This window comes from Quercus lobata, chromosome 10 (assembly GCF_001633185.2).
Source record: "Quercus lobata isolate SW786 chromosome 10, ValleyOak3.0 Primary Assembly, whole genome shotgun sequence".
NCBI classification, from domain to species: Eukaryota; Viridiplantae; Streptophyta; class Magnoliopsida; order Fagales; family Fagaceae; genus Quercus; species Quercus lobata.
Window position 1 is genome coordinate 57287080 of NC_044913.1, and position 12813 is coordinate 57299892.

At 33.3% G+C, this 12813-nt stretch overlaps 1 long non-coding RNA gene across 1 annotated transcript; it reads left to right on the forward strand.

Moving 5' to 3' along the window:
* Positions 1-10811: 10811 nt before the first annotated feature.
* On the forward strand, positions 10812-12429 carry LOC115962429. The gene is made up of 4 exons (XR_004085427.1): positions 10812-10876; positions 10998-11074; positions 11172-11267; positions 12301-12429. It is a non-coding gene; the product is annotated as an uncharacterized LOC115962429 (long non-coding RNA).
* The last annotated feature ends 384 nt before the right edge of the window (positions 12430-12813 follow it).

A 12813-nucleotide genomic window follows, 5' to 3' on the forward strand; every position in this document is an offset into this window, starting at 1 on the left:
ATCAATGACTATAGAATCTGGTAAGCAGAAAATATGCCTCTTGATATGTAGTGATCCTACTATATGCAGAATTGATACCTTCATGGCCCCATCCTAAACACTTCTACTATTTGCATATTTTTTTACTTATTCATTTTTCTTTTTCGGGCAGGTAATTCATTGAAACAAATCTAAGAAACATTAAGAACACAAAATATCCTCACAAGGCATCCCAATAAATATGGGAATCACATATTACAATTTACAACCAATACATTTTACCTATTCCATTTTGTTTTATTGGTAAGTTACAGACGTACCTAGCAAGTTTTAAACTCTTGACCTCACCTTTCAACTAATTATTAAGGAGAAAGAAGTGCCAATTGAGCTATATTTAAGCATGTATTTTGATGAAATGTGTACTGATTGCCATGTTACTCTTTGCTTGAAATGTGCAGTTTTCTTTTTTTCCTATTGGATGTTTTTTTTTTTATTATCTGCATTGAACAACTTGCTAAATACAAGTTTTGTTACAAAGCATGGTTTAATACATCAAGTTTCTGATCATATTTGCATTTTGGAGAATTGTGTGAGTGTGGTTTCTATGATGGGTTACTTTCCCTAGATCAGTATATTGTCTTTGAAGGAAATCGAGTACTTACCTTAAACTTGACTTTAACTGAGTCCACTTCAGAGATGTATTCACGAAAATATACGCTTAAATGGCCATGACTATTTGGAGTCAAAACGTTTGCATCATTTTCCATATATGTGAAACTCAGCAAAATAATATCATGGGCCATCAAATTTGAGATTGCTAGTAGATCTATAATATTACCCCAAATTGATGTAAAGTTAAATGAAATACATAGCACAATTGCTCAATTTTCAAGATTGTCTGAAGAAAATTTCCCAATACTACATTAAAACCTGTAAACTTTCATTCGAACCAGTGTATCTTGCCACAAGCTGTGATGTAGGAGCAACATCAGAGTCCTTCCATAGTATCCCATATGCCTTTTGGGATGTGATTTTACAAACTCTCTTTTGTAGCTCACAATAAATAAACGAAGTGCATCAGCCATGTATCATATGCCTTTCGGGAAATTCCATTGTTGCCCGAACAATTTATGTAACCAAAAGAAATAGGACATTGTTGAATGAGCTGCATTGCTGGGAAATCCCATTGTAAATAGAGTTGGATTGTTTCTTCAAATGTGTCCAACTCTCAATTATAAATAAAATGAACATGCAATGCTAAGATTTTTTTATATTATCTTTTGGTTGTATAGGTTGTTCAAATTTGCTACCAATTTAATATGGATTATCTATTAAATTGTAAGTTCAAAAGCTGGAATATATAGTCAAGTATCTCTAAATATTAGTTAGAAATTGATTTTTAGGTGGATGTAATCAAATGGCTTTCTATAATTTGACTGAAAAATGATAATTAAGCCAAAACATTCGATGAAGAGATGTTGCTACTTCTGGAATTGTTTCAAAGACACCAATCAAAGCTTGAATTTCTATGAGGTTGAATATATGTTAGTGATTAGTGAAATGGATAGCTTAGGAGAGAATAAAAGTTAAGGGGAATAAGGGTCCTCCAATTGTCTTTGTTGGGTTCATAAATTATGAACGGTAAAAAAAAAAAAAAAAAAAAAAAAAAAAAAAAAAAAAAAAAAAAAAAAAGAAGGCATATATAGCATGTAGATGAGAATTCGGGGCAGTACTAAAATAGGCAGTGGAAGCTTTTAACACAAAGTGAAAGTGTAAAAATAGAGGGAGATAAAAAATAAAAAAATGAGGTTGGATTAAGCATTTGGGTTGGGTCTTACCCTGTGATGTTTTCATTATTAATGGAACTGCATAAAGGCAAGAATCTCCAAATAGTTTTAGAAAAATGCTCTTCATGTTACTTGTGTGAACTTACTATAATATTTTTTATATTATCTTTTGGTTGTGTAGGTTGTTCATATTTTTTACAAATTGATTATGAACTATCTATTAAATTGCAAGTTCAAAAGCTGGATTGTTTCTTCAAGTATGTCAAACTCTCAATTATAAATAAAATGAAAAGGCCATGTTAAAATATTTTTATATTTTTATATTATCTTTTGGTTTCCACCAATTTATTATTCATTCAAACATAGCTTCAAGGGCTGCCTCATACCTCAGGAACCCTGTGTTCTAGAGAGGCTTTGCTTCTGGTATGTATCAGACTTTGCTATGATGATTTTTTTTTTTTTTTGCCTTTTATATGTATATATTAATCAGAAAGACTGAGATGTGGATTTGGATCTCTCATATATATGTTAGTTGGTTGAAATGGTTGATCTATGATTCTTTGATTAGAATATTGGTTTCTGGAAATGGGATTTGATTGTTTTTGTCATTGGTATCATAATTATTTTCCAAGTTTTGGTTTTTGCTACTATTGAGATTAATGGGTTCTTGATTTTTGGAAATGGGGTTTGTTTGTTTTTGACATAGCTATCATATATACCAAGTATATTTTTATTTTTATTATTAAATTACTATTGAGATCAATCAATTCTTCAATCTTGGCATTCATACAAAAGAATATAGAACCCAAACAAAGTTGAAAAAAATTGGGGAAATTTAATAATAATAAAAAAATCCAAACTCTTTAGAACCATGTGATCAATTGTAAAAAGCGAAAACAGAGGGAGATTAAAAAAAAAAAGGTTGGTCTAAAAAATGAGGTAATAAAGTAATTTAATAATGTTGTGAAATTATTGAGACTTTTTGTGTTCCTATGAGGACTCTTTTATTATTAGACAAAACATTAGGCACTTTTATATATATATATATATATTGCTACCATTTCAAATATAAATTAAAAGGGGAAGGAAGGATCTCTTATGCCACGTACCAAGATCATCAGTCATGTAGTAAACAAATGAGTGAAATGGCACCTTCTTTGGTTGTAAGAATAACGTGTGAGAGGATTTTACATATTCATCTATTTACATTTTTTTTTTTTTTGAAAAAGTTCATCTACTTAATTTAGATATTTATAACTAGACAATTAAATAATAATTTATGCAACAATCAAAAAAAGCTAAAATTGTCTATATATATTTATCATGGATGGTTATAAATTTATGTTTAACTTTGCATTTACGTATTCTTATGCTTTAATTTACATATTTATAACTAAACGATGAAAATTATGAATTAAATAATTAAAACAATTCACTCATCATAAAGCTAGAAAAATACTATAAATTACAATCCTAAACAACTTCAAAAATACAAACCAAAAATATCAAAAATACTATTTACACAATAACAAAAATGAGCATGTAACATGAATTACCTACAGAATTATTGATCAAAATATTATCCAGTGTGGGAAGACAATAGCCAAAATTTTAAGGCAACGTCAACTTTCCACTTTTTCTCTACTAATCACAATCTACAACGTCCAAAATTGTGGCACAAAATATTGTAGTCTTATATTTTCTCTTTTTATTAACTTTATACAATGAAGTCATGCACAGTTTTAGAGTCTTTGTTATATATTTTTTTAAAAAAATAAATTGACTTCATAGATCCAATATTGCAATTGTGATGATAACAATGTTCATGTGTCATCCTTAGTATATGATAAATGAAATGTTTTGTCACCAGTTGATTTTTTTTTAAGCACATCAGTTTCTTAATGTGTTTATGTTTTCAAAAAACAGTTGCAAGCTATTCAATCGGCTAACCAAAAAAAAAGTTCTTCATGACATCAATCTAACTGGATTGCTCCAAAATTCTCTATTCCTTTGAAAGGAGGAAAGAAAACTCATTCATCAATGCTTTAGGGCTGGAAACAAGCAAGCACTATTTTGGGTCGAAGCTCACAAATATTTTGTACAAGATCAAACTAAAGCGGGAAAAGAAATCTTTTTCAAGCCAATATAGAAGGAGACAAAAATGCAAAATATGGATTGGCAATTGCGCTGTTATGCAAATCAAATAACGAGGGAATACAATTACTGTTATCAATTCTAAACCAATCAGATGGAAAACTATTGTTGCAAAACTATCAACAAATCCTTCGACATACAACTTTTGGAACAAGCACATTTTGCATCCCAAATAACCAAGCATGCAAAAAAAATGGAGTGGGTCATTGGGATCGTGAATGCCCTTACCCTTATGGAAATGAAGAATTACATGTAACATGCAAAATGTGCTCAATTGACTTGGAAATGTACAAATTAGCCAGCCGAGTATGGTAGAAATTATGTTTCAAAAATAAAATCTACAATAAAATTTCCTCATTCTATTCTAAATACTAATCTTTAATAATACAAAATTAATTCAAAGACCAAAACCTCCAATCACCATGAATCCTGCAATATAAAATTGATCACGCGCAACATGTGGGTCCGCGACTAGTATTACTAAAAGCTGAAGCGTAGCATTTATTGTTACTACGCTTCTATTGACACCACCTTAGCTGCTGCCAGAGCCTCAATTTCAATGCTGCTGTAAGCTTGAGATAAACGTTGAGAACAAGAAGCGATAACCTGACCCAAGTTGTTTCTAATTACCACCCCAATGCCTGCTGCATTAACACTAGAAAAAACAGCTCCGTCGAAATTAATTTTCATTAAATCCGCCGGAAGAGGTTGCCATCTAGTTTTGTGATTGACCCCCCTTACCATCATCGGTGTTGCAGATGGTTGACTAGCCATGAAGTCAGCTAATTTCTCTGTTGAAATCTAAAAAATCTGGTGGAGTGGAGCAGCAACATGGTTGAGGCGAGCTTTATTACGTTGATTCCATATCCCCCACGCTACGCAAAAATTTCCATGTAGCTTGGCTAAGTGAGTATCCAAGAGAGTAATTCTTTGAAGTTCAGGAAGCTGATTTCTCGGTGCTTTCAACAGTGGGCAGACCTCTTCCAGACCGTGTCTAGTTCCTTACAAAGCCACAGAGCATGCAGCGGAGTCTCCTGAGTTTCATGGCAGCGGTCACATAGCGGATCCTCGATGATTGTACGTCGGACTAGTGCTTCTTTTGTTGGCAGGGCACCTCTGCAAGCCCATAGCAGGTTTTTAACTTTGTTAGGAATTTGGAGAGACCAAATCCCTTTCCACAAATTTGTATCCATACCTGAATCCACCTGCACATAATCCAACTCAGCTTCTTCCTTGAGGAACATATAGCCCGTTTTGCATGTATATTGTCCATCTTGCATAAATGGCCAAATCAGGACATCTTCAGCCACTTCATGGCTCAGTGGGATTTTTTTAATGATTGTTGTTTCCTCTTCTGAGAAAATTCCATCAATCACTTCCTCATTCCACCTCCTCTCACCTTCATCAATCAACACTGCCACCGAACAATTCTCCATGGACTCAATTGGATATGAAGTTACTAGGGAGGAATTTTTCCTTGGAATCTATCTGTGCTACCAAATATTAATTGATTTCCCATCCCCTACTGTTGGGTGCATTGCACCATGAGTTCAGCCCACTTATGTTTCTTATCTTTTCTCCATCATGTACAAAAGTCAGGATGTGTTATTGGGGTTGGTTGGCTTAGGCATGTTGGACATGCTGAGGAGAAAAAGAGAAAAGCAAGGGGCAGATGCAAAGGCCATTCGGCCTAAGGAAAAGCTGAAGAAAAAGAAATTGGTTGAAGTAGAAGTCAGGCTTGTGTGCTTGCATTTATTGTGACTTGATATGAAGAGTGTGAATGGAAGAAAAGAAGGAAAAGATGAAGAAATAAATAGAGAGGCCATACGGCCAGTGAAGATGGGCTGAAGAAGTGAAGTCCCAGAGGGGGTGCAGATGTCAAGCCCCCAGAGAAAAGAGAAGTCCTAGCAAGTGAGACTGAGGACTAAGTGCAGTCTGGCAGAACTGCGTGAGTGAGTGAGCAAGCAAAAGAGAAGAGAAAAATAGAGAGGGCAAGAGAAAATACATAGTGAGAAAGAGCAGTGAGTGAAAAGAAAAGAAGAGTTTTTCTTTTATTCACAGTGTGGGAGGGTTTCTTGTCTTGGCCCCCAATTAGTAGGTATTGTCCGCTTTGGTCATGCCTCACGGATTTGCTCAATCCCACATCGGGGAGAGACGCCTCCCAAATGTGCCTTATAAGCTTGAGCCCAAGACACATGTGTACCACTACTACACATGGTTATATAGAATTTTTCCCAACACCAACTCTCCATCTAGCCCCTCTTTGAATAACATCTCACCCTTTAAGTATGCTCCTCCAAGCATACGATCCTCCCCTCGAATCCTTGGCCTCCATAATTGAACAACGTTAATTACAATAAACTAGACAAGTGATTTAGCTTAATAAAATAAATGACAAATTATTGGATATTAATCCTAGGCCACAGACATTAATAACAATAAACTAAGGAATCATTTGTGCTTGATTCATGTGCTATGTACTGCAATGTTTTCATTTGAGAAGGTTATTCAGAATAACAATTATATATTATAATTGTTTTATCTATTGCTGATGCCCTAGGGGAAGATTCTATTTAGGAGCAGCATATAGGAATTTTGTGATTGCACAAAGTTGATGCATGTGCTCCCACACAATGCCTCACCACATTATTACATCATCAAGAGGAAGGATGTGGCAAATGTAACACCTCAGGTTTTCTAGTAGCATCTTGAAGTTTATGTGATATCAAGATGTGGCAATTTGCTATTTCTTACATAACATTTTTACTTTCTTCAAGTTTTTCACATAATTTGGGCATAATTTTTCTATGGGAAACATGGTACTTTCAACTTAGGTCCTCTAATGTGCGAACAGGTTTGGGTACCTTAGCTGTCCAATTCTCTTTCTTGTAAAGTTTTTGTTATTTTCTTTTTTCTTGCCCTTCCCCCAACATAATAGAATGCATAAAAATGGGTTTTTATTTTATTTTATTTTATTTTAAAAGTATTATAATAATACTTTTTTTTGATAAATAAGTATTATAATAATACTTGCATAAGTGTCATCGAGAAAGTTTTAATTCCCACAAAATTATTTTCATTTTCCCAATATTATATGTTCTTGAGCTTTAGCCAATCATTAGGTTTTCTTATATACTTTGAATATCTTGATCAATAATTGCTCTCTTTTCTGAAAAAGTTAGAATGCAATAAGCATGATAAACATAATGCTAGAATTTTGAAATACAATTAAGGATAAGTAATTACCAAGCACCTATGTCATATTCAAAAATGAAAAATAGACTTTTTACATCAATACTTGCCATAATGTGCCCTTCTTGATGAAGGAAAAGGCAAGGAAAAGATGGAGTATGAGATTTCCTGCTGAACTTAGTTAGGGCAGTAAGGATAGGAACAATTCATTTTCTTCCCCTACTTATTATAAATTCCTGCAGAAGTTTATGGTGAGTAAATGTCATTTCATCTTTTTTATATTGATACATATTTATATCTTCAGTTGGAGTCACTAAATGTTGATGATGTTGAAGCCTTTCTAGAGTGGTGGGTGATGTAGAACAGAGCTCGTTAGAAGTCAATGTGCGGGAAATTCAAGAAGTAGAAAAGTACTATTAGAAGTCATCAGAGATAACTGCAAAATTGCATGAAATTTGGTGACATAAAGGGAAATGGTGTTGGGAGTAAAACTCATAGCCTTCGGCCATGATTGAACCTACTTTTTGGGTAAATTCTTTCGTAAAGCCATTTAAATTTATGAATTCAAGGAACCCTCTGTGGATTTGAGTTTCTCATACAAGAGCTAACATGTTTAATTTCTTTTTAGTAAGAAAATAATGTGTTTGTTTTCTTGTAACTTCTGCAACAATAGTGGGGTAGCTTCATATCTTTTCAAGAAATGAAGCCCAAGAACAAGAATGCACTACCTTCTAGTAAAGAGAGGTATGATCCCTCTCAATGGAAACCTAAGTGGAAGATTTGGCACAGTGGTTGAGGATTTATGTTAACTTATAATCTTGTGAAGCCTTAGATTACAGAAAAAAGATCGGTCATAATCCAGAAATCACAAAAGGCGGACTTACAAATTGATTCCAGTGCCTTTTTTTTCTCTCACTAAAATTTGTGAGTTCTTTTCTTCTCTTCTATTGTCTCTCTTCCAAAAAAATTTATTATCAATATTTTTTTTTCCTATTCTCAACTTTGTATACTATTCACTAAAATTGTTATTCTTTTCAAATTCATTGTTTCTTTATATTTCAGTGGAAAATTGACTACAATAGGGAGTGTGATGACCTTGTTCACGTTATATGGAATTCTTCAGAATGATGTACACATTTCTTAATTTTCTCTTTTCCATGTTTATCATTTTGGAACTTTTTTCTTTTCAATTTCTAACGGCATACATGGAGTTATTCTGGATTACAGATTGTGAAATATACGTTTTCTCTATTATTAAAGATTCTCATTTCCAGTCAATGGAAAACAAAACCTTCCCATATCCTTGTTATTTCTCTTCAAGGTTTTGAAAGTAAATGCGCTTAATACTAAATTGCATACTCACTATTAGTTTTTGCTTTTCAGTTACAAACCCTGCGTTGTGGTGTTATCGGAATTTGGTAGAATAATCCAGATCCATATAAGAATGAAAATTTAGTTTTTGTATTCTTAGTGCAGCCTTTTTAATTTTTATTAAAGGATGTCTAACATTTCAGGCTGCACACAAAAATCAAACATTTATGTGTTCCTAAGCTCAAGTTGCTGCCTCATCTACTTCAACAATCCCAAGTAAGATATTTTGAAATCAAAAAGAATAAACAAGAGTGGATGACTTTCCACTATAGTTGCAAAACCTTTATTTATTTGATGAGATGTCTATAAACAATTGCAAGAAGCTGAGATATCTACTAGCAAGGGTATGGTGCCTCACTAGATAACAGATGCGGCCATGCTGGTAATTCTTCATTTCCAACTAGAGGTTATGTACTTCAGCATCGATAGGTCAAGATTGCCCATGTTCCAAATATATAGACTTTTGATTCCTATGCTAAGCTCAAAGAATCAAGAATTGGTATTTTTGCTCAGATGTCCTTATGTTTAATATATCACTTTGAATGGACTAGCTTATGCACCTAATTTTTAATTTCCACAATTTTTGTTCAAAAGTGTGTGCTCATATAGTGTAGCATATTTTTCTGCATAGCATTCTTAGATCTTCAAATTTTCCATCAAGTATTTTTGTTTGAACAACCAATTCTAAACTTCTTGAGATTATTTATGTGTGTGTATTCTAGTCTACCAACAATGCATTGATTAGGGCTCTTTAGTTACTTTTATATTGTCTTCACTGTTAAGTTTTCACTAACCAATTTTGGATTAATTAGGGCTCTTTCATTACTCATATTCAAGCTTCTCCAAAGTTAATTAATGTTATGAATTCAAATGAAGATAGTTTTAAACATGAGAAATACTCTGTAACAAATTATTTAGGGAAAAATGCTCATACACCCCCTAAACTTTTAACCACTGGCCAAAAGACCCCCTCAACTTTTATAATAGCCAATTTACTCCTTAAACTATTCACACTTGCCAAATTAATACATCTGTTAGTTTGGTGTTAGAAAACTAACGTTTAAATCACGTGAGAAACACACAAAAATTACAAAGGTGAATCAGCTTAGTTGGGAGGGAAATAAAAAGCCAGTTTAGAGAGAGGAAGATGATAGACTGTGGAACCAAAATCTTGAACTGCCATGATAGCCTTCTCTCCAGTGTCGGAGTTTTTGTCCTGCAATCGCCTTGCCACTGGTATGCTTCTTTTTTTTTTTTTTTTTTTCCTACTCTCTGCTTTTCTAATCTCAATCTCCATGTGCGAATTTTTCCAATTTTTTTTGTTTGGTTTAATATTCGGGCTTACCCTTTGCAGTTTACACAAATCCCATCAAGAAGCAATAACCAATAGGTCCGATAGATAAATATGATTTTTTTCGAAGGACATGACTTCAAGCTATTCATGTTCATTTACCTTCCGAAACTTAAAATTATTAAAGTTTTATCTGCATATGTATATATTTTCTGGAAGGATGAAAATGAAATATGGATGTGTGGCCTAGCCACGGGTACTGCCAAACTTCTTGTTTTCATCCCAGCATTTGGGGTGACCGTTTCCACACATATGCTTCTGAGTTCATTAAGTTGTCCCTTTGAATGTGTGCATGATATTTATGTAAAAAAAAAATAAATAAATAAAGAAGAAGAAGACTGCATGTACACAGCCTGAATGTTTAATTTTATGCCTACGCAAATGTAAAGTAACGCATATTTTTGTTGTTTCAAATACGTAACCTCACAATCAACTGAATTAAGCCGTAACATCACTTAAAATTGGGTGTAAAAGATCCATTCATTACAAAATTGGAAAAATTCGCACATGGAGATTGAGATTAGAAAAGCAGAGAGTAGGAAAAAAAAATAAAAAAAATAAAAGCATACCAGTGGCAAGGCGATTGCAGGACAAAAACTCCGACACTGGAGAGAAGGCTATCATGGCAGTTCAAGATTTTGGTTCCACCGTCTATCGTCTTCCTCTCTCTAAACTGGCTTTTTATTTCCCTCCCAACTAAGCTGATTCACCTTTGTAATTTTTGTGTGCTTCTCACGTGATTTAAACGTTAGTTTTCTAACACCAAACTAACAGATGTATTAATTTGGTAAGTGTGAATAGTTTAAGGAGTAAATTGGCCATTATAAAAGTTGAGGGGGTCTTTTGGCCAATGGTTGAAAGTTTAGGGGGTGTATGAGCATTTTTCCCAATTATTTATTCTATTTTAAACAGATTTATAGATGACCCTAAAGTCCGGTTTGCTATACAGAGTGCCCTATAAGGAAGTATAACTTAAAATTCAAATCAAATTAAATGAGAGGGTTAACATCTTTTTTCTTTTGAGATCAAATTATAATGTTGGGTAAGCTGTATTACTCATCATTGGATTACTTCATAATTGCAGTTACATTTATTCTCAAGCTAAGCTAATTTTACTGTCTTCAGTTTTTTTTTTTTTTTCCCTAAAAGACTTCTGGTTGTAGGTCAGCTGGAACCATAACTTGAATGTACCTGCAAGTGTCAATTGGGTGTATTAGGTATCACTTCGACAATGCATCAAGTAAGGCCTAGGCTTTCCCAGGATTTACACTTTTCACTGCTTCTATCCCCTATATATATAATCAGAAATAACTTCTTCTTTTTTCTAGAATATACAGGATTCCTGACAATTTGTCCGCTGTTCAATCCTATGTTATGGTTTCCTAACTTAAAGTCTCTGTAGCAGTGACTTCAGCAGTTTTCTAGATTATGAGGTATACATCTTGGATTACCCTTACATACTGATTATGATCATATATATCTCGTTTTGAATGTTCAAATTTTAGTACTAATCAATGGCATAAACTATGATATTCAGTCTTCAGAAGTCTGCAAGAAATTGAAGAGCCCAATTAAGAAGAGCAACTTGAAACTCAAATTTGTTGCATTTTTTTTTTTATCTAAGATCAAGTTATGTACTCAGATATACATCTGGTGACTTGCCATTTTGCACACTTGATTGATTGTTAAAATCATTTCACAGATAATCACTGCTACAAATCTCTGCAATGAGCATATAATAGTAAGCTTCAATTAAGGGATTTTCAAATTTTTGTTAGAGTCTTCTCTTATTGTCAGTCTTGTTGTCTTAGCTAAGAGGCCAACCTGTTTGGGTGCTCCACTTCACATCCCTGTATGGAGGGTAATAGCCTACAGATTGCAAACAAGGCAATGGACTAAAGTCTCTGCAAGCTAAATTTTTTTTTTTTTGTAATTATTCAATTAATACAATATGGCTTAAATATTAATTTGTATTACTCAGAAATAAGGCTGAAAACTTCTATCAATGAAATCTTCTATAACTAAAAATCTAAAATATCGTAGCTGTGCTTTTATCCAATTTGAATTTTATTTCCTACTCTAAAAGCCTCATTGTCAGTGATAAATTGAAACAAGATACAACGCAGTTTTCTTGCCATAGAATTATGATTATTTTGTGAGAATTTGCAAACTGATTTGAAAAAATTGAGGGAGGCATCACAAATTTAGGGAAAAAGTTAGAACATACAGGTATGAATGCTCAATCAATGGTTACATAAGTTAATTTTGCAGTCTACCAAGAAAAGAATCAGGGATGGTAGCTAATTGCTAATCAAGGATGAATAAATTTTTGCCTAGTCAATACTTCCAGCTTTAAGCTTTACTATTACTCACTGTAATGCATTTTCTTGTGACACATATAACCCACTGGAAAATGTAATTCTATTCTTGTTGTGACTGAACCATGTTGAATGTTTGTTTATGCAGGTCTGAAAAGTTGACAGATTTTTACTTAAATGGGTAAATATGAAGTCCGCTTCCAGAAGGGAATAGTTAAAAGCGCTGGATACTCACTCTTTAGTGCCATTCTAGTTTTCGATTCCCTGGACTGGTATCTTGGAAAGCATCAAAAGTTAATGCCAATTGCATCAGAATTTGAAGTGTGCTGATCAGCGGAGACATCCTTGCTGCTTGTATGTAAGACTCCAAATCTTGATCATAGGTGACCTCATCTGCCGCGACAATAGAATGTCTTCTCTAAGGACTGACTTTATATACTGAAGGTATACCTTTTGTCATTTTTACTACAGTCTTGTTATAGTTACTAATAAAAGAACTCCTAGTGAGTGTTATTTTAATGTCTTTTATTTTGTCATTCAATTTAACATTGTCATTGTAGGATACAAAGAAATTTATTTTGTGTGTTTGTGTACCTTGCGCTGTTATCTGTAAAATAATTTACTATATCTATAGAATAATTTAGCATGATTCATCACCATT